General features: G+C 43.8%; 1 protein-coding gene across 1 annotated transcript in view; it reads right to left on the minus strand.

The window, feature by feature from the left end:
- LOC130477041 (leucyl-cystinyl aminopeptidase-like) overlaps nt 1–22,487 on the minus strand; it is a 59,387-nt gene that overhangs the window by 36,269 nt on the left and 631 nt on the right. The window lies entirely within an intron of this gene.

A 22,487-nucleotide genomic window follows, 5' to 3' on the forward strand; every position in this document is an offset into this window, starting at 1 on the left:
TATGATATCCACTCTAAACAGCAGCTTGTAATGAGCAAGAATTTCTTACCAAGTAATTTATCTGGGCTGCTGGGAGAGTTTCCAAGCTAGCCATCACCAAGAACATACAACAGCAGTGTGGAGACTTGTGGCTTTCCACTCGATCATGAGCTCAACACACAGACCACAGAACCACCATTGTGTGAAAATTCTGGCATTCTTCTACACGGAAGCTATATGGCAAATATAGGAGTTAAATAGCAGCAACAGAACACTTAATTGGTTTTAGGGAGCAGTTACTATGTTGGTCCCAAAGAGACAATCTCCCTACACACTGAAGTAGCATGTTTCACTCAGCCAACTATGTTGGCAGGGTAGAAGTCTTCCAAGATGCTCACAAGTCTTACAGTAGGGATAAAAATGCAGTTGTAAAAAACATCCACAAAATCACTAACCCATAAAAATATTTTTTAGCCCATTAAGCTGGTATATATCAGAAAGTTACCTGCAGGGGTGGACTAGGAAGCAAAAACAGCCTTGGAAAGGGCCTCTGCAACAGAGGTGGTAGGAAGGAGCTAAAGTCACCTGTACTCACAGCAGCAGCTTCTCACCCACCCAGTATCGGGGTGGGGCAGCTGGACCGCTTGCAGGGGCAGATGCTAATCCGCAGGCCACTCATCGCTCAAATGGTCCTGGCACTTCTCGTAGTTGCCCCCGTGAACAAACCAGAGGCCGCTGCTGCTGTGAGCAAACTGGCTACTTGCCCACACCACACAGGGCCGGAGCACCCAGATCACTCATGGCACTGGCCGCTGCTCACTTGATTCTTCTAATTAAGTGCACGAGTATATAATATCCTCATATGTCTCACAAAGGGATAATTCAAAAACAAAAGAAAGCAGAGTCTTAGAGAAATAAACATTTAAAATAGATACATACCACATTTATACTTCCAAGAAACACAAATGATAAAAAGGAGGTTCTCTGAACAATTGGTGGACTGACTGATTTTACTGAGGTTGTCTGTCTTTTCTGGGCCCCTAAGCCCAGAAAACCTAAAGAATTCTTTAAAAAAGTCATCTTCTAACAGAACACTGAAAAAAACAGGTTGACCAGCTGTTCCCTTAGGGTATTTAAAACAATGACAAACTTAAGTCAGATGCATTTCAGACAGGAAGTCAGAACAGAAACAGACTATGGCAGCACCTTCACATGATCCCATCTGGTAGAAAAGAAAGCAGAACAAGCTACTCCCTTTCCCTCATCTTCTTAACCACTTCCATATCTAGACTCCAGAGGTTGTAAGAAGGTCAAGCGTCATTTCATGGAAATTAAGAATAAAAACATGAACTTCTATCTTTCCATTTCACTCTAGCACCTCTAAAACGCCATCGGTCTTGACAACTAGCATGGCTACCAGCACAGAGTCGGGCATCCAAACTAGTGAATTGTTCATAAGAAGGTTCACACTTCACATAAGAAGCTCCTTTGACTGAAGAACTGTCCCTCAGTTTTATTTGAGGGGGGGAGCATCCCTTGCCCCTAGAAAAATATTGCATCTATGGAATTAGGCAGCCTGCACAAACACAGGTGAAAAAGAGCTATGTTATCACCTTGTTTACCCAATACAAGGATGGTTTTAGTTCTGTGCAATTTTCATTTCATGAGCAGCACAACAGAGCTACCAACATGCTGTTGAACTGCTCAAAAATTGAGGTTCACATCAGGGATAATTAAGAGGCACTCTATGAAGTGCTAGCAATCATGCACTTCAACAGTAGGGAGAGGAAGTGAAGGCAAGGAGAGTGTGCACCATCTGAAATTAAGCAATTGCAGCTACATATGCAGTTAAAAGTTCTTCAGCCCCCCAGGAAAAAAATAACAACTACTTAATTTAATGCTCATTGGTGTCACAGTGTTGAAGTGACCACACACTAAAAATTCATGGCCGTGCAGTCCTGGATAGATTCTTGTCAGCTTTTAGCACTCTAAAGAACTATTTAAGTCCCTAAAGTTTTTGAAGAATTCCTGCGTTGTTGCTAAAGGATTCTGAAAGCATTCTCTAGTTAATGGTGCAAGATAAATTTTTGAGTAATTTGGGATTAAGGAGTCAGCATTACCATCTCCCTAGGGCAGGGCTGTAGCTGGGGGGGAGGGGGGAGGAGGGCAGCTGCCACCGCTGTGGCATGCGGAGAGGGCGGAAGAACTGCCTCTCCTACAGGAGGAGCGGGCTGGGTAGGAGAGGTAAGTTCTGCCTCTGCCTGCCACCCTCCCTGCATGCCACAGGGGTGGCTGCCCTCCTCATCCCCCCCAGCTACGGCCCTGCCCTAGGGACAATCTAGTGGGCTTTAATCTGCTATTTTATTTAGAGTCACATGTAAGAAATGATAAAGGCCAGATTCCTGGCCTTTAAGACTATCCGATGTCCTTTTACAAAAATAACTTTTGAGGTCCTCAGAGAATGAGACAACAACTTCTAGGGTTTCCTTGTTTCTGCTTACTGACAGAGGCATCCTGGGCTGTGGCAAGGATACTTGCTCATGAGTAGAACGGCTGAGCACGAGCGGGGCTTACTCCAAGCAGCAATGGTTGGTTCTGGCAGGGAGGAATCTCCTGTCGCTGCCTGCCTGCTTACCTCTTTCAGAAACAACTCTTGTGTGTGGGGGGGGGGTATGCAAAACGGGGCTTGGAGGCATGCTGCTCTTGCTCCTGAGTAGAACAGCTGGCTTTACTCACGAGCAACTGCTAGTTGCAGTGTGATGCTGTGCTGAAAGATAACTTTTCTGACGTTGGCATTAGCAAATTTTACCAATGTTGGGGTCTGAATTACACCCAACTTAAGGCTTTTGCTGCTAAAATTTTGTCTATGTTTGGGACAACATATGTGTGTGAACAACTTTTCTCTGTAATGAACGTTAATAAATCAAAACTACGTTCTCAGCTTACAGAGACACACCTGAACATCATACTCAAAATTGCTGCAGCAGACTTTGACTCCAGATTTTGATGCAGTAGCTCAGAGCAAGAGGTGACAATTATCAAACACTGTTAAATAAAAGAAAATATTGTATGAGTGTTACTGTTTTAAGCACGCAGTAATTGGCTTTGCCTGTGTTTTCTATTAAGTTTGTATCTCCTGTACCTGACATTAAATTTTATGGTATACATGGCCCAGCCAAGTGACATTTATGTCATATCTGGCCCTCATAACAAATTTTGACACACACACACACACACACACACACACACACACACACACACACACCGAATTAGTGATTTCTTCTTTTAAAAGTATCTCTGTAGCTATATGAGACACTCTGCTTGAAAATATAACTTCTGGGCCTAAAAATTATAGTGCAGCAAGTGAGAACAGCTTTACAAATGGCTCTCAATTCAGCTAAAACTAGGGCTGCCAATCCCAGGCTTAGAAATTCCTAGAGATCTTGGGGTAGAGCCTGGAGGGTAGGATTTGGGGAGAGAGCTTAGATGGTATATTGCCGAAGTCTACTCTTCAAAGTAGCCATTTTCTCCAGGGGAACTGATCTCTATCCTGATCAGTAAACCCGAAGAAACAAAATACAGTTCAGAAATGAGTATACAGGTATAATTTATATGTTCTACTGGAGTTTTGGCAATCCTTTCTAAAACTCCAGTCGAATATATAAATTACACCTGCACGCTCATTTCTGAACTGTATTTTGTTCCTTCAAGTTCACTGATCGGGAGCCACTACTCTTATTAGCAATACAAATAATATACTTGCAAAAAATGTTAATTCTTACACCACAGGAAGAGGGGGATACATATTTTGCAAGATCAGGATCATCACTATGAACAAGGCAACACTGCCACAAATTCACACATAGAAGTATTAATCTCCCCAAAATGCTACACTTGCACATTTAAGTAGTACAAGGCAAGTCCAACGAATTTCCTTTCAATGAATATCAGATGTTGCCCTACCAGTTTGGGAGACTTCAGATTTGCATCTTGATTTATTTAATATTCCTATCCCAATTTTCTCCCCACTGTTGAGTCAATATAGCTTGCAAAGAAACACAACTATAATTCAGACAAATAATAAAAATTGGATGACACAACTCCAACACTTGAATTGGAGTAACAGGAAGGGAAGCAAGCACAAGAAAGAGTTTATTCAGCCAGCACGCAGCTAAAGATTCCCCTTCCCTTCCTGATCCTTTAGGTCAAGTTTTCCTACTCTCTAAAAACCTACTGCTTCCTCAGTGGCAAAGTTTATAGCTAATCCACAGAATCCCAACAGCCAAAATGTTGTTCACAACAATGTTATTTATACACCAACAGTTGCAGTACCTGGTTCCCCACCCCATAAAGAAACACTTGACAGACTGCTCTGGAAGGAAACAGCGGATGCTGATATGCATAAGGTGCCTATGGTTTTACCACGGAGTTTCTGGCAGTTCCTAGAGTGGACTGATGTCACTTCTGGGTTTTTCCAGGAAGTGACATCATGCCATCAGAATTGCAATTTTTTTTTCTCCATGGGCTGCCGAAGTGCCAGCAGCCAACACTGCACTTTCTTCCAGAAAACAAAAGGAAGGCTCTGAGTTCTCTTTAAAAACCACCATAATTACCATTGCATCTAAGTACTGGACATATTTATAGGGCTGTTGAATTAAAAAAAATTCGGTATCGTTCGGATTCGGCCGAATTCAGCCCGTTTAGATTCGGGATATGCCGAAGTCCGAACTCCCCCACTTCGGATCCGTTCAGTTCGGCGGGAATTCAAAGTTCAGAAAAAAATTCGGCCGAATAAAGCCATTAAAAACACAATCACGCCTTTCTGCGGCTCGGGGGGGCATTTTTGGGGTTAGAGGTCCCAAACTTTCGGCAGAGCTTCAAAGGACGTTTATTGAAAGACTCCCCAAGTTTTGTAAAGATTGGGTCAGGGGGGGCTGAGATATGGGCCCTGAAAGGGGTCCCCCCACCCTTAATGTGCATCTCTCAGCAGAGCTTGCCGCCCACGCACAAAGCTCTCAGCCCCGACAACAGCAGAGAAATTTGCAAAGCAACTGCAAAACAACTGCAAAACAACACAACCTTGTAAAACAACACCTTTGCAACACACAACTGAAACCTCCCCCCTCAAACCAGGGAGCGAGAGACTCGAGGGGGAACACACACCCCAGGCAGAACCGACAAAAGCCCCCTTTGGCTTCCCCCCCACCCACAGAAACTGCTCCCTCCCCACACACACACAGACTTTGCTTTCCCCCCCCACACACACACACACAGGAGAAAAATTATAGATTAAAGCCCCCAAAGGCGTCTTACTGTGGCTGTCTTCTGTTCCATCAAGAGGGGCTGAAGAGGACTTGTAATCCAAGATGATTCCAATTAGGCACGGAACGTTTTGCTCTGGAGAAGATGCACAGGATCTGATCCATTCATCCCAATAGGGAAAAGGGGAAAGGGGAAAGGGGAAAGCCCATATCTCGGGACCCCCTGAGCCAATGTTCACAAAACTTGGGGGGTATCTTAAGAACACTGGTCTGAAACTCCACTCAAAGTTTGGGATATGCACCCCCAAAAATGCGCCCCCTGCAGCCATGGAAAGAGAAAAGGGGGAGGCGATATTTCTGCCCCCACTGAACCCATCTTTACAAAACTTGGGTAGTATCTTAAGAATAATTGTCTGAAGCTATGCTAAAAGTTTGGGGGCTATATCCCCAAAAAAGCGCCCCCTGCAGCCACATAAATGGAAAAGGGGGGGAGGGAAAAGGGGGAGAGCCCATATCTCGAGACCCCCTGACCCAATGTTTACAAAACTTGGGGGGTATCTTAAAAACACTGGTCTGAAACTCCGCTCAAAGTTTGGGGTCTGTACCACCAAAAATGCGCCCCCTGCAGCCATGGAAAGAAAAAGGGGGGAGCCCATATCTCGGGACCCCCTGACCCAATGTTTACAAAACTTGGGGGGTATCTTAAGAAGCTTCATCTGAAGTTCCAGTGAAAGTTTTGTGTCTGTACCCCAAAAAATACGCCCCCTGCAGCCACAGAAAGGAGCGAATGTGCACAAGCACACACCCCCACACACACACGAGGATTTCGCTCTCTCTCTCTCTCTCTCTCCCTGGCCGGGCCGCACATCAGCTGATTCCTCCAGTACTCAATCCTGACTGATTGGCCAGAAGAAGACCCAGTTTGGCCACCGGTTGGCCGGGGGAGGAGAATGCTGCTTACTGATGGTTATGCTGCTTACTGACGGCCCCGAATTTGCCGAATTTATTCGCAAACTCCCGAACTCGCTGAATTCGGCCCCCCTGGTTGCCCGCCAGTTTTGAGTTCGGTTCCTCCCGAACTAAAAACCACCGAATCAGGGGAAATTCGGCTGATTTTCAGTTCGGGCCGAACCGAATCAACAGCCCTACATATTTAGACGGCAAGTATTTTCCCTAGTCATAAATTTGTTAGGATATATTGTATGAAGTGTATAATTGAACACTTCCATTTATCAAGGATACTACAGGGGCAGTTTTACCAGGCGACTTGCCACAAAACTCTTGTACCTCTTGTACAAAACTCTTGTACTCTATACATTAACAATTCTTTTACGAAGTACTTAATTTACTGTGTGAATGCAGGCTAAGCATATAGTCATCCACCATAGTTTGAACTGGCAACAGCAATCTTGCATACTACATATACTCAGCATGTAGAAACCATTTGGAATGCTGCAGGAGTGGGAGAGGTAAACTACGAAGTAGTTTGCAATATGCAATTGGATATCAGATCTAAATTGGATCTATATGCAGCATTCAAATTTCCCCCCTCTTCTCCATATAATTTATAGACAACCTAGATAATGTGCATGTAGATGTACACATTCTACACATACAGTTCTACCAACTGGCTAGAATCTTCTACACATAGGAGGATATGACTGTGAACTCCAGAAAAGTGTCAGTTATTTTGATGCATACACTTGAAGCATTTTAATAAAGCACAATCGTCATTACAGTAGCACTTGGTGATGAGCGCATACAATTGTAGCATAGAGATAGCAGGCACAATTTTCTAGGGCTTCCAACCTCCCGGAATTCTCCCAGAATTACAACGGATCTCCAAACTACAGAGATCCGTTTCCCCAGGAGTAAATGGCAGCTTTGAGAGCCAACGTGGTGTAGTGGTTAAGAACGGGTGTTAGGAGAACCGGGTTTGATTCCCCACTCCTCCACGTGAGCGGCGGACTCTAATCTGGTGAACCGGGTTGGTTTCCCCGCTCCTACACATGAAGCCAGCTGGGTGACCTTGGGCTAGTCACAGCTCTCTTAGAGCTCTCTCAGCCTCACCTACCTCACAGGGTGTCTGTTGTGGAGAGGGGGAGGGAAGGTGATTGTAAACCGGTTTGATTCTTCCTTAAGTGGTAGAGAAAGTTGGCCTATAAAAACCAACTCTTTTTCTGAAGAACAGGCTGTTTGGTATCATATCCCCACTGGGCTCCTAAGCACTGCTTTTAAGTGTTGCCCCCAAATCTCTAGGACTTTCCTAGGCCAGCACTGGCAACCCTATTTTATACTGCAGTCTACAGGCAGTCACACTTTACACAGAACATTTAGTTTGAGCCTAAGCCCACTGATACTGACTGCTTTAGAAGAGTGTACCTCGGTTTAGGATTGCACTGTTATACACCGCCATGAGTCTAGCTAGAAAACTGGTTACCTCCCCAGCCCAAACTCATTCTGAAGGATACAGAAAACACCCAAGATGCAACATTGTGCCGATATTTTTCTACTAATGTGCTTAGGGAACAGAGCTGATCCAGGGAACCTTTACTATCTCTCACCTTCACATATACTGGGGGGGGGGCGGATATGTAAGAAGCTGAAGGAATTATATAAAAGTGTTGACTTAGTTGTCACTTCCTAGGCTTTATTTAATTTTGATTTCAGCTGCATGAATGCAGGAAACCTCTGCTAGTGTTTTCTGTCTTCTTGATCCAAGAACTCTCACTAAATACAGGATAAAAGCTGAATGGCCATGAGAAGCCCACATGCAGCTACATTACAGCTGCAGGCCTCAAGCTGTTTTCGGCATCTCTCACCCTTACTTAATTTATAAGCATTTGAAGTAAAAAAAAACCTTCAGGCAGCTTTGGCACAAGTCATTCGCAAAGACGGGTATGTTAACTTGTTTCACTGAAGTACCCAATTGTGAGTTAATATGCAACAAAATCACAACAAGCTTTTCTTATATACGTGCGTAAGAAAATACACAAGTAAATTATTTTTGCCTTTTGGTGCTACATGGTGGATCTCTTCACTGTTCTTCTAAAAAGTCTTTAAAATATACGATTGAACAAAAACTACTATTGCTGAATGATCTGGGTTTTTCTGATGCATGTTTTTGGCAGCTCAATTTAATTTCTTCACGGGTTCCTATGAAAGGGTTGGAAATCAGCAGTACTTTAATTAAGATGTTTCTTTGCGCTACTAGTTTCACATCTCTGATGTACCAGGAAGATAAAGTTGCATTTTTCCTATACAAGGTAACACATTCCATGTTATTCTGGAATATTAATTTCAATGCAATGAAGTAGGGAAGTACCAAAACTAGAGTGAGGCCACTGTTGACTTGCAAGTAATTTAAATCTGCATATTTAACAACTGGCTCACCTAGTTTTGGCATTTGTCTAATTCATTAGATTTCTAGAAGCTGGAAGTAGAAGGAAGCAGTAACGTACTCTACTAGAGCCCTGTGCTCTTACACATTTTCCCTTTAAATATCTGGATTAGCCACTGCTGAAATTATGAAAGATCATTTTTCAACAATCACTTAAACCCAATAAACCTTCATAATTTATCCACTAAAGCACCAAATAAGTATCTCCTATTCCCCTTTATACATTCACTCAATTGTTCATTCAACAAGACTGCTAATTTGATGAATTTCACCTTCTAGTCAGTCTATGTTTATTGTGCATGGCCATAGGCCTTTACAATCAAGACAATATTACAACAACTTAATATATATATAAAACCATTAAAAGTCATAAGATTAAAATACACCAGTTTGGCTCTTTTCCTCATTAGATGGCTTTCTTTGCCTTGATTTTCCTGGCCGCAAGGCCATAAAGTGCCATTTTCCAGGAAACAAAAGGGTCAATATTGGAAAGCAAGAAAATCAGTTTATCAGCATCAGATAATAAGTGTAAAAGGGAAAGAATATTTGCCAGGAACTTATTCCGAGGCTTGATGCAGAGAGGGGCAGGCCAGGATGTAATGGGAGTAGAACTTCCACTGATACATTGAGCCCAAGGTTTTTCGAAAAACAACCGGCAAGAAGCTCCATGGGCATAGTTTGAAGTGAGAGCTGCTCTAAGACTATAAGTTGTTATTTCTACCAGATAAGAAGATCTGAGATGATCTTTTTTTAATCATTTTATACCACAGGGCTGATTTTGTTTAGACAATTAGATGGCTATCAATTAGAGCATCTTCCTTGTAAATCCATCCCCATAGATCTAAATTATTCCCTGTCATCTGGGATGGTAAAGCGGGAAGTAATAATTTCAAGGAAATCTGAACACTCTGTAACCTTGTGTTGCAGAAACTGAAAACTATGTTTACTGAATGAGTCGATGTTATTTAAGTTATACTTTTTTCAGTGTCTTTACGATGATAAACTGAGCCCGGGCTTTAATCGAAGGAAGGCCAAGTTCTGCCCTCATCAAGGCTGCAGGTGTTCCTTTTGGCAATGCCAAAATGTGCTGCATGAACATATTTTGAGTAGTTTCCAGGTTGGTTAAGATTTGTTCTTTCAACCCCCAAACTTTGACACCATACATTAGGTGAGGGATGACTTTGCTGGTGTAAAGTTTAAGTGCCGGATCTATAAGAAATCCTCCCCTACTATAATAATATCTTATGATAGCGCCTGTAATCTTTAAGACTGAGGACTTAGTGACTGAGAGGTAGGCATTCCAATTCAAGGTTTCGCTAAAGGTTATGCCCAAGTATTTAAAAGTTTTACATTGCTCAATTGAGATGCCTTGTATATACCAGGGAAACTTTTTGGGTCTTTTCCTGAAAACCATTACTTTAGTTTTTGCGTAGTTAATTGAAAGTTTTTCTTCTTTACAGTATCCACTCAGGCTCTTAAGAAGCCTTTTAGGCCAACTCTAGTTAGAGATATTAAAACCATATTGCCGGCATACAGCAGTACATTGATTATTTTTATTGGCCAACAGATGGGGTGACAAAAGTTGGATCCGTCAGCTTTGGCACTATGTCATTTATACAAAGATTGAAGAGAAGGGGCGCTAAAACACACCCCTGTTTTACTCCCTTCCCTGTTGAGATTTCATTTGTTAGTGAGCCCAAGGTGCGATTTCACCTTCTAAACAGCACAAAGCAATTTTCTCCACACTCCTCCCACAGTCCTTACATTTTAAATCTTGCCCATCCTCCAAAGAACTCTGTGCAGCAGACTGGGTTTCCTCATTGTACAATTTACTGTAACAACCTTGTGAGGTAAGTTTGGCTGAGAAAGAGTTACTGGTCTAATGACACCCAGTCAGCCGCATGGCAAAAGGGGATTTGAATCAGGGACCCACACAGTACCAAACATTTCAACCATTCTCTCACACTGACTCAGAAGATACTACTATACAATGTGGAAAATCTCTCTTGGGAGCAAGTCTACAGAGAACCTTTAGACAATTATGATTCATGGGGAAATCTAGGAAAATGTTTACAGGAAAACCTTATATAGTTCACTTAATTAAGAGCGCAATCCTGAAAAGGGGGCGTTCTTGCAAGAAGGGTCCTCTGAAGCTATGTTGAAAGTTTGGGGGCTCTACCCCCAAAAATGCGCCCCTGCAGCCACGGAATGGTGTGAATGTGTGCTGTAAATGGAATAAAAATGCATATTAAGGGGGGGGCCTTCCGGGGCCCATATTTCCCCCCCCCGATCCAATCTTTACAAAACTTGGGGGTTCTTGCAAGAAGGGTCTTCTGAAGCTATGCTGAAAGTTTTGGGGGCTTTACCCCCCAAAATGCGCCCCCTACAGCCACAGAATGGCTCAATGTGCACACGCACCCCCCCCAAGGAGGATCACTCTCTCACACAAACAGATACTCTCTCTTTCTCTCCCTGGGCCACGCAGCAGCTGGGCTCATGCACTCAATCGCGACTGATTGGCCAGAAGAAGACCCAGCTTGGCCACTGATTGGCCGTGGGAGAATGCTGTTTACTAACTGATGGTTATGCTGCTGCATTGAACCCTGAATTTGCCGAATTTATTCGCCGAACACCCCGAACTCGGCTCCCCGTTTTCTTGCCTTTTTTGAGTTTGGTTCCATCCGAACTAAAAATTGTCGAATCAGGGGAAATTCGGCTGTTTTTCCGGTTCGAAACGAACCGAATCGACAGCCCTAGTAAGAACAGCTAGAACACTTGTAGCTGAAGGCTGTAGGTAACTACACCTGCCATAGTTTTTCTGCTAGACCTGTCCTGTAGTGTTAGAATCTTAGGTGCCATTTGGCACTGTTGACCCATTTCTTCACTTCACTGAGCAAGAGTTTTCTAACCTGATAGTTCAGATTCTACAGATTTTTGTCCCCTTCTGAAGGCCTGCAGAAAATACAATTACATTGTATGGCTTGGATAGTAACCACAGCCATGTAGGCTGCCATCCGTTTCCTCTAAAATAGTGGTTATATGCCTCTCATATTTACTGTGATGTCCAGAAACTGAATCCGTTCCATGAAGTAGGTAACATTTATGTTAATGTCAGGGTGGACATCACTGGAGAACTAGTGGAATTTCTCAAGAGCCTCCTTCCCATGATGGGCTTTGCTGGTGCATCTCAGGAAAGGTGCTTTAGGATAGGAAATGGGGAAGTGTTGCTCTACATCAGTGGTTCCCAAAGTGGGCAGTACCACCCCCTGGGGGGCGGTGGGATTACCTAGGGGGCACTAAGAGGCAAGGGGGCAGCAGGGGGTGCTAGAGGTGGGCCCCTTCAACAGTGTTGTTGGATAGGGTAGGGGGCGCTGGGGTTGAGTTTGTGGAACCAAGGGGGCGGTGGCCCGAAAAGTTTGGGAACCACTGCTCTACATCAACCATAAATATGTAAACATTAAAATAAAGCCACAAAATAGTCCCAGACAAAGACAAGTTGTTAACCAGGTGTGCCACAGCAAGACCAGGAACAGCATTCCTGATGTCTTGCAGTACATCTCTGGATGCCAGAATGTTTCTTTTCTGGAAAGCCTGTTAGAGAGGAAGTTTGGGTGCCCTGCAAACAACTAGGAATTCTAGGGCCACAGGGTCCGACAACGGTGCCTGCACAACCGGGTACCCTGCTAAGTGTACAACTGCTTCAGATAATACAATGTTCAAGATTACCCCATTTGCAGATGTTTCAATAGAGGAAAGGCCTCTGGTTAGGACTCCTGAGGGATGTCTAGATCTGCAGTGCTCAGTTCATTTTGGCATTCCTCTTCAGGGTGCAAGGATAATGCCTTGCACAATGCAGTAAAGAGCAACCTTTGCCTTTTTATGTAATCCAATTTGTTCATGAGGGCCACAACAGCTGCATTACCAGCCTTTTAACTTATTATGTCAGAACGTTTTCTGAGGCTACTGACAGCATCACAGTAGTCAAATTATGACATTACCCCATCTGCCTTCAGTCACATGCTGCTAAGCACATACTAACATGCATCCTGGTAAACTAGACCATGATGGCATACAAATGTCAACAGAACAGAGAGATGGGTTTTGGATTATGTTCATCAACACTCTTAAGCCAGTTCACCTAAATGCACTACCATAAAATCAGTTACCAATATTCCTTGCTTTCTCTCAGCCCTGCAGCAACACTGGTTTATTTCCAATTTTTTAGACATCTTATATCTTTCCAAGAAGATTAATTTATTTATTAATAAGTAATTGAATTACATTTTCTTGACATGTGCATGGAATTGAAGTTTTAAATGTAATTACCCCCCGCCCGCCAAGAAGAGATCAGTGGTACAGCATCTCCTTGGCAGTGGCTGTGGATCAGGGGGAGAGCATCTTCTTGGCAGGGGCTGTGGATCAGTGGTACAGCATCTCCTTGGCAGGGGCTGTGGATCAGGGGTAGAGCCTCTGCTTGGCAGGGGTTGTGGCTCAGAGGTAGATCATCTGCTTGGCATGCAGAAGGTCCCAGGTGCAGGATGGACTACCAAACGTGCAGCATCTCTCTCTTTGTACTCTGTGCCCCTCCCCAATCTGTACCCTTGTAAATTCAATCCACGGTATTGCTGGCTCGGGCAAGAAATGAACAGAGGTGGGTTGCCATTGCCTTTCTCTGCATAACGACTCTGGTATTCCTTGGTGGTCTCATATCCAAGTACTAACCAGGGCCGACCTTGCTTGGGTTTTGAGATCTGATGAGATCAGGCTGGGCTGGGCCATCCAAGTCAAGTTCCAGGCAGCATGTAAAATTTCCTAATAAACAAAATGTAAATAGTTTCTCTGGGCCAAAATGGGTAGGTTGCCAATAGGTTAAGATCCTAGACATCTGCAGTACAAACCTACTGACACTTTCCAATGAGTAAGCCCCGCTGACTGGACTTGAGTAGGATTTAGAGTAGACCTGCATAAGATTGCACTGCTGATCACTTTTTGTTTTATATATATAAATTGTATATATATAAATTTTGTATGTCCCCCAAATAATGTCCAAGATATCCAAATGGCCCTTAGCAAAAAAAAGGTTCCCCAACCCTGGATTAAAGTTATGATAATCTGCTACAGGTGCTGTATACAAAAGGTCTTGTTCCAGGTTCAACAGGACTGAGCAAGGACCTGCAAACCCATTCCAATTTCGCAATTACTTTTAAGATAAATCCAGAGTCTTAAGACTATAATTTAAGGCAAGTCACATCTCAGTTATAGATAATGTCACTAATTATAGTCTGGCTCTGTTAAGGTCAGCAAGTATAAATAGAGAATCAGACTCTGGTTATTATGAGAACTATACAGAGACACTGCAGTCAAGCTTAAGTTTTTAAATATAGTTTTGGATTATGTATCAGGCTTGCACAAAAATATGTTATTTCTACAAGAAGTCACATGGAACACTTCTGAAAGTACTTTTATGACTCAGTTAAATATTTCAAAGTTGTTTTTGGTGGCTGTCTAGGGCTTCAGAAGATTCACAGTAAGTAACAAAGAAGTAGAGAGAAAGAGGTAAGTTCTGGCTGAAGAATACATGCATCTGATCGCCAACTTACTCATTACCTAGACTCAGCTGATCTGCCCATGCTTCTGTAACTCCACAGTTGATCACTGCAACTCACTCTACATGGGGCTGCCCTTGAAGACAACCCAGAAACCACAACTGGTCCAGAATGCGACAGCCTGACTGTTGTCAGGGTCTAACTGCAGGGCACATATGTTGCCCATTGTATCATTGTACAATCTGTAGCTGGCATTGACTCCTTGTGTATGTACTGTATGTTCCTTATATTAGGAACTAAGGGCAGATTAGGCATTCTGTTTACATAAGAACATAAGAAAGGCCCTGCTGGATCAGACCAAGGCCCATCAAGCCCAGCAGTCTTCTCACACAGTGGCCAACCAGGTGCCTCTAGGAAGCCACAAACAAGACGACTGCAGCAGCACCATCCTGCCCATGTTCCACCGCACCCAAAATAATAGGCATGCTCCTCTGATACTAGAGAGAACAGGTATGCAGCATGACCAGCATCCATTCCAACTAATAGCCATGAATACACCTTTCCTCCATGAACATGTCCACTCCCCTCGTAAAGCCCTCCAAGCTGGCAGCCATAAGCACATCCTGAGGCAGGGAGTTCCACAATTTATGCGTTGTGTGAAAAAATACTTCCTTTTATCTGTTTTGAATCTCTCACCCTCCAGCTTTAGCAGATGATCCCATGTTCTAGTATTATGGGAGAGGGAGAAAAACTTCTCCCTGTCCACTCTCTCCAAACCATGCATAATTTTATAGACCTCTATCATGTCTCCTCTTAGCCACCTTCTTTCCAAGCTAAACAGCCCTAAGCGTCCTAACCGCTCCCCATAGGACAGTTGCTCTAGTCCCCTAATCATTTTGGTTGCTCTTTTCTGCACCTTCTCAAGCTCTGTAATATCCTTTTTTAGGTGTGGTGACCAGAACTGTACACAGTATTCCAAGTGTGGTCTCACCATATATTTGTACAAGGGCAGTATGATATCAGCAGTTTTATTCTCTATTCCTCGTCTAATTATGGCCAGCATGGAATTTGCCTTTTTTACATCAGCCGCACACTGGTTGACATCTTCATTGAGCTATCCACTACCACCCCAGGATCCCTTTCTTGGTCTGTCGCTGCCAACACAGATCCCATCAGTGTATATGTGAAGTTGGGATTTTTTGTCCTAATATGCATCACTTTACACTTACTCACATTGAATCTCATTTGCCATTTTAATGCCCATTCTTCCAGTATGCAGAGATCCTTCTGGAGCTCTTCACAGTCCGATTTTGTTTTAACCACCCTAAATAATTTGGTGTCATCTGCAAACTTGGCTACTTTACTGTTTAACCCCAACTCCAGGTCATTGATGAACAGGTTGAAAAGCACTGGTCCCAACACAGATCCCTGAGGCACCTCACTCACATCCTGCCATTGTGAGAACTGACCATTGATTCCTACTCTCTGCTTCCTATTTTTCAGCCAGCTCTCAATCCATAAGAGGACTTGTCCTCTTATCCTGTGACTATGAAGTTTGCTTAGCAGTCTTTGGTGGGGGACTTTGTCAAAAGCTTTTTGGAAATCCAAATACACAATATCCACAGGCTCATTCCTGTCCTCATGCTTATTGACGCTTTCAAAAAAACGCTAATAGGTTAGTGAGACAGGCCTACCCTTACAGAAGCCATGTTGGGTTTTGCCCAGCAGACCTTGCCGTTCTATATGCTTGACAATTTTATTTTTAATAATGCTTTCCACTAATTTACCCGGAACAGACGTTAAGCTAACTGGCCTGTAATTTCCTGGGTCCCCCCTGGAACCTTTTTTATAAATGGGTGTTACATTGGCCATTCTCCAGTGCTCTGGTACAGAGGCTGATCGAAGGGACATATTACATATCTTTGTTAGAAGTTCAGCAATTTCCCATTTGAGTTCTTAAAGAACTCTAGGATGAATACCATCTGGTCCCTGTGACTTGTTAGTTTGCAGTTTGTCTAGACGTTCTAGGACTTCCTGCCTTGTTACCACTATTTGCCTCAGTTCCTCATTTTCCCCTCTCCTGTCAGGCTGTTATCTCGGTTTAGATGTTTCCTCTCGTTCCTTTGCTGAACCGTCCAGACTTCAAGGACGGCTTCACATACCAAAGCCTGGGAACACCACTCCTGGGAAATAATGCTCTGTTTATGCTTTGTAATCTCCCGCCGTTTTTCTGCCTTATATCTCCTACTAACGAGCAAGACAACTCATAGCTGTCATCTTATTCTCAATGCACTGTATTGCCTATTTAACCAGTAAAAACCATCTGCTTGGAACCTAATTGTCTCTGTGGTGATTTCTGGTTCTTTGGGTCAAGAGCCGACATTGGGTGATAGGACCGAAGTCCTGTCCATACACTGCATAGAACGGGCTGAAACCTGTGGATTGATGTACAGCATTATTGTAAGCATATTCTGCAAAAGGCAACAGTTCTACCCAGTCATCTTGGTGGTAGTTGACATAACAGCGCAAATAACATTCAAGTACAGCATTAACACGTTCGGTTTGACCATCCGTTTGGGGATGGTATGCACTAGACAATCCCTCACTAGAGATTGCCACTGTGTCTGGACCAGTCCTCTTGACCCAAAGAACCAGAAATCACCACAGAGACAATTAGGTTCCAAGCAGATGGTTTTTACTGGTCAAATAGGCAATACAGTGCATTGAGAATAAGATGACAGCTATGAGTTGTCTTGCTCGTTAGTAGGAGATATAAGGCAGAGAAACGGCGGGAGATTACAAAGCATAAACAGAGCATTATTTCCCAGGAGTGGTGTTCCCAGGCTTTGGTATGTGAAGCCGTCCTTGAAGTCTGGACGGTTCAGCAAAGGAACGAGAGGAAACATCTAAACCGAGATAACAGCCTGACATCCTGCTCCCCTTAAGGCCCCCTCCCATCCAGCAAGGGGGCTGGTCTGTCTGGGTAGGTATTGTGAAAGGCGGTGACGAGTTTGGGGGCGGAAACATCCCGTGCGCGAACCCATTCGTCATAGGCAGGGGGGAAGTGTTTCCAGCGGATCAGGTATTGCAAGGCTCCATGGTGTATGCGGGAATCCAGGATTTTGGAGACTTCGAAATGTTCTTCCCCCCCCACCATAATGGGCTGTTCAGGAGGCGGTTCCGGATGCCATTGTGGGGAAGCAACATGGGGCTTTAGAAGGCTAATGTGGAAAACGGGGTGCACACGCCTCAGGGTTTTGGGGAGATACAGTTCCACCGTGACAGGATTTATGATGCGAATGATGGGAAATGGGCCAATGTACTTAGCGTTGAGCTTATGGCACGGACGGGTGGAACGCAGGTTCTTGGTGGAAAGGTATACTAGGTTACCCACTTGCAGGTCCCCACCTGGGACATATTACATATCTTTGTTAGAAGTTCAGCAATTTCCCATTTGAGTTCTTGAAGAACTCTAGGATGAATACCATCTGGTCCCTGTGACTTGTTAGTTTGCAGTTTGTCTAGACGTTCTAGGACTTCCTGCCTTGTTACCACTCTTTGCCTCAGTTCCTCATTTTCCCCTCTCCAAAATCTCTGTTCAGGAGAAGGAATCTGCCCTGTATCTTCAACAGTGAAGACAGATGAGAAGAATTCATTTAGTTTTTCAGCAATCACTTTATCATCCCTTAGAGTTCCTTTACTCCCATTGTCATCCAATGGTCCAACCGCTTCCCTAGCTGGTTTCCTACTCCTAATATACTTAAAGAATTTCTTATTGTTTGTTTTGATGTGTTTAGCAATATGCCCCTCAAAATCTTTTTTTGCATCTCTAATTATCTACCTGCATTTCCTTTGTGCAAGTTTGTGTTTGCTTCTGTTCGCCTTGTTTGGGCAAACCTTCCGGTCTCTGAAGGAAGACTTTTTTTCTCTAATTGCTTCCTTCACCTTACCTGTTAGCCATGGTGGTGACCTCTTGGACTTATTACTACCTTTCCTGACCTACGGTATACAAGCTAGCTGAGCCTCTAGTAATGTGGACTTGAGTAACCCCCAAGCCTTTTCAAGAGATTTAACCCTCCTAACTGTTCCTTTCAACTTCCTCTTTACCAGTTTTCTCATTTTAGAGAAGTTCCCTCTTTTACCGGCTGCCTTGTTCACCAGTGGCCACCCTGTTTTAAGTTGGCAGGGGTGCTCTTGGGTGTGGTGCTGGAGTGACTTCAACTTTCACGCTGAATGCTCCTCGCCAGGGCTGGCCCAGGATTTTACAGCCTCTTTGGCTGCCCTGGGCCTCTCTCAAATCGTGATGGGCCCAACACATGAAAGAAGCCACACCTTGGACTTAATCTTTTGCACTGAGTCTCTAAGGGGCAGGTTTGTTTTAGGGTTGAAGATTCAGCCTGAAACATGGCCTGACTATTATCTACTGAAGGCAAGGGTGAATGTAGCACAGACACCCCACAAAAGGGGCCCCCAGTTAAATTGACCACCATAGAGTGTGAATGTGAAGCTCCTCAAAGATACTGTCAAGATTGCTCATCATCAATCTCTTCTACCTGTGGGACAGCCCTATGGGTTATCATACAGCTGGGTGACCAAAAATCATCTATGGTAGATCATGCCATGATATTGAGATATTTGGGGGTAGAAGCAGGTATCTGCAGATGTGCCTTGGACTGGATTAAATCGTTCTTCATAGATCAGACTCAAAGGGTTGCCATTGGAAACCAGCTATCTTCAGTCTGGGAGTTGTCTCGTGGGGTTCCACAGGGCACACTCTTATCCCCTATGTTATTCAACCTCTATGTAAAGCCTTTAGGAGAAATCTCTTGTAGCTTTGGAACTGGATCTCACCCATATGCTCATGACATCCAAATCTCCTGGTGATGCAATAGAGGTCCTGAGCCACTGCCTGACTGTAAATGACTGAAAAGCCAAGAGATTGAAACTGAAGACAGAAACGACGCTGACTGGAAGGCAGAGATCTTGAAGGACAATGAGCTTCCTACTTTTGATGGGGTTCAGCTGACTCTTGCTGACTCTGTTAAAAACTGAGGAGTTAATACTGGATTAGCATTGCTGCTGGAGAAGCAAGTTAATGCAGCTGCAAAATATATGTATTCTAACTCAATCTAGCCTGCAAAATGGCTCCCTACCTTGACACAGCTGATCTGGCCATTTGGATCCACACCATAGTAACAACAACACTAGACTACTGTAATGCAGTCTACATAGGCCTCCCCTTGAAGGCAACTTGGAGACTCCAGTTAATGCAGAATACCACAGCTTAGTTATTATCAGGAGCTAGGCAGAGCATGCATATTACTGCCATTCTGCAGTCACTCTATTGGCTGCCCATTGGGCTTAATTCAAGATATAGGCTATCACATACAAAGCCCTTCATGGCCTTGGTCCCTTATATCTGCAGGACTGCCTCCTGCCCTAAGCCTCACCATGACAGCTATGCGCATATGGGCAGGGCCTGCCTTCACTAGGCAAAATCAACAACTGCATGTACACATGCATTCCCGGTTGTCCCCCCCCCCCCCAACATACCTTAAAAAAGGGCCCGTCTGATCAGACTAGGCAGGCTTTCCATACACTATGCAAAACTGCATTATTCAGCTTTTTTACACTGGTAATAGAGTGTAAAAAATTTGCAGTTTGCAAATCCTTCAGTTTGCAAGATCTGAGCAAGGCTGTCAAAGATAGGACATTTTGGAGGACTTTCATTCATAGGGTCGCCATGAGTTGGAAGCGACTTGACAGCACTTAACACACAGAATAGAGGAATCCTGTAATTAAATGGTTCAGTAAGATACTTTGGTAGAGAGACAGAGACTGTAGAATATATGACTGTGTATAGTATGTACTGTCTGTTGCTGTAAGTATGCTCCTATTATGATATTTCTGCATAATTTAACATGACATATTTAAATGCTTATGCTTTGTTTCAGCTCTGTTTTAGATTTCTGCAATCCAAACCCTATCACATTGTTCACTGGATGCCCCAATCCACTGATCATATTGACTTATACTTTGTAATCTGCCTTGAGTTTCAGTGAGAAAGGCGGACTATAAATCATGTAAATAAATAAATTGCTCTCCAGGTGATATGCCAGGGGAGAACTGGCAAGCAGAAGGGGTGTTTAGTCCTTCCCCAACTCACCTATTCCTTCCAGTACCCCCTAAACCACTGGTCACCAATTTACTGCTAAGTAATGAAAAATATCCCTAGCTCCTCCCCTCCCAGCCTATTACCGAATTTTGTTCTGTCCCAGAAACAGCATATGGACTAGGAAGACTGCCAGAAATCAAGCCATTGGCTAAGCAGCACAGAGAAAAATCTTATGAAATAAAAGATCTTTAAAAAACAACGGACTAGAGCAGCTGTTTTTATGAGACTTCTAGGGGATGCACACGCCACTATGCAGTGGCCAGTAAGCCTCCTTGTTAGAGACCTGTGAATTATCTTTCCCTACCTGGGTTCCAAAATCCTAAAACTGCTTAGCTGGTGAGGTGAACACCTACAGGCTACACGTGCAGGGAGAACTGGTCCTTTATCTCTCCTTCACGTGCTTCTATGCCCACCACGTTATCGCAGCAAATGCAGGCTTGAAGGAATGCATTTGCGGAGATAACATAGTTCCATACCAAAAAGCGTAGGCAGCCAAGCTGTCCCCTACACCTAAAAAGTCCAGCGGTCTTAATCAAAAGACTAAAAGACTAATCAAAAATATCACAAAATGAGTGAGCAGGCTTTCAAGCTCCTCAGAACTCTTCCTCGTGGTGCATATGATGGGGGGGGGGGGAGTGGGGAAGGGAGTCAAAGATATTGTTGGGAATCATTGATAAGCCTAATGGCTACCCTTTCTTCCTGACAGCTAACTTCATAAAAAGTTCTAGGGAGCTCAAAAGCTTACTCACTAGTTTGTGATACCTGAGTGCAGGCCCCTAGCAAAAACAGATACTTTCTAATGTGGTGTTTTCTCCCCAGTTCATTCTCCCCAATGTTCATTACAGAGTAGAAAGCCACAAGGTAGCTATGCAGGGGGGAAGGAACTCTGCTTTTATTGTACTATGGTTTAGTTCAGGGGTGTCAAACACAAGGCCCCCGATAGCTCTTATTCGGCCCGCAAGCCAGCCAAGGCAGCCCCCCCCCCATCTCAATCTGGGCTGGCGAGGTGCAGCCTGGCCCAACCAAGTGACATTTATGTCACATCCGGCCCTCATTACAATTCAGTTCTACATCCCTGGTTTAGTTGTTTTTAAAAGAAGTATACCAACAAACTGCAACAAAAAGAGGTCAATACACTATGAACACACCATAATTGTCATTTTAGCATTCAATTTTCTTCTTCAGTGAAACAAAACCAAGATACTAACAACACATCTCATTTTTAAATGCTAGAATGACATTGGGGTTTTTTCAAGCTAGACACAGAAACACCTGCTGCTTTCTCTATGCTAATCTTACATCCTGCCTCAAAGACTTCCTCAAAACCTCAGCTTGTAAGGCCAGCTTACTTTTTGCTCCGGAACTGCTATGCTGATCTTGTATTTGCAAACTTCTATCGCAGCCAGCTTATCTACAACTGAATTATGGTAGAGAAAGTAATTTTCGGCTGTTGTCTTATGAGAAAGTGTGTTGTAGACTGGGAAGGTCTAGACTGAAACCGATGTTCAGTCATAAAACTCACTATATGGACCTTGGGCCAGTCCCATGAAACGAGAAAAGAAAGGAGATAACTATTTTAAGAAGTCCCTTTCAGCCTGATCTCTCACAGGGTTGTTGGATAAAAGATGGATTCCATCTTTGCCACCCTAGGAGGAGGGTAGGATTTAAAAAACAACAGACATTTGTTGACACTACACCAAGAAGTCATGTAAACAGCATAAAAGTTTTGCTGTTGTTACCCCGCTCACCTCAAACAAGCCCCTACAGAAGTTTCACTTAAATAAGACGGGGGGGGGGGGAAGACCCTGCTGAAAACTCTTACTCTGAATTTCAAAAGGATGTTGGACTTTCTTCTCCTTTATAAGCGTGGGTTAGTTTGCTGACTAAACAGCTCTAGTGGCTGTCCTATAGGTTGAAAGTGGAGAGGATTCCAGATTGTAGGTGAAGAGGATTCCTTATCAGTTCATTGAGCTCTTAAGCCTCCCAACGACCTTTCCTGGCCTAGTGGGGAGGGGAGGCAGCCAGCCTGCCTCAAGACTCCCATCCTACGACTGCCCCTTCAAATGGGAGACGAACCCAGGCTTACGAACTCCCTTTCACACATGCCGAATAATGCATTTGAACGG

The sequence above is a fragment of the Euleptes europaea genome, chromosome 4 (assembly GCF_029931775.1).
Source record: "Euleptes europaea isolate rEulEur1 chromosome 4, rEulEur1.hap1, whole genome shotgun sequence".
In the NCBI taxonomy this organism is placed as follows: domain Eukaryota; kingdom Metazoa; phylum Chordata; class Lepidosauria; order Squamata; family Sphaerodactylidae; genus Euleptes; species Euleptes europaea.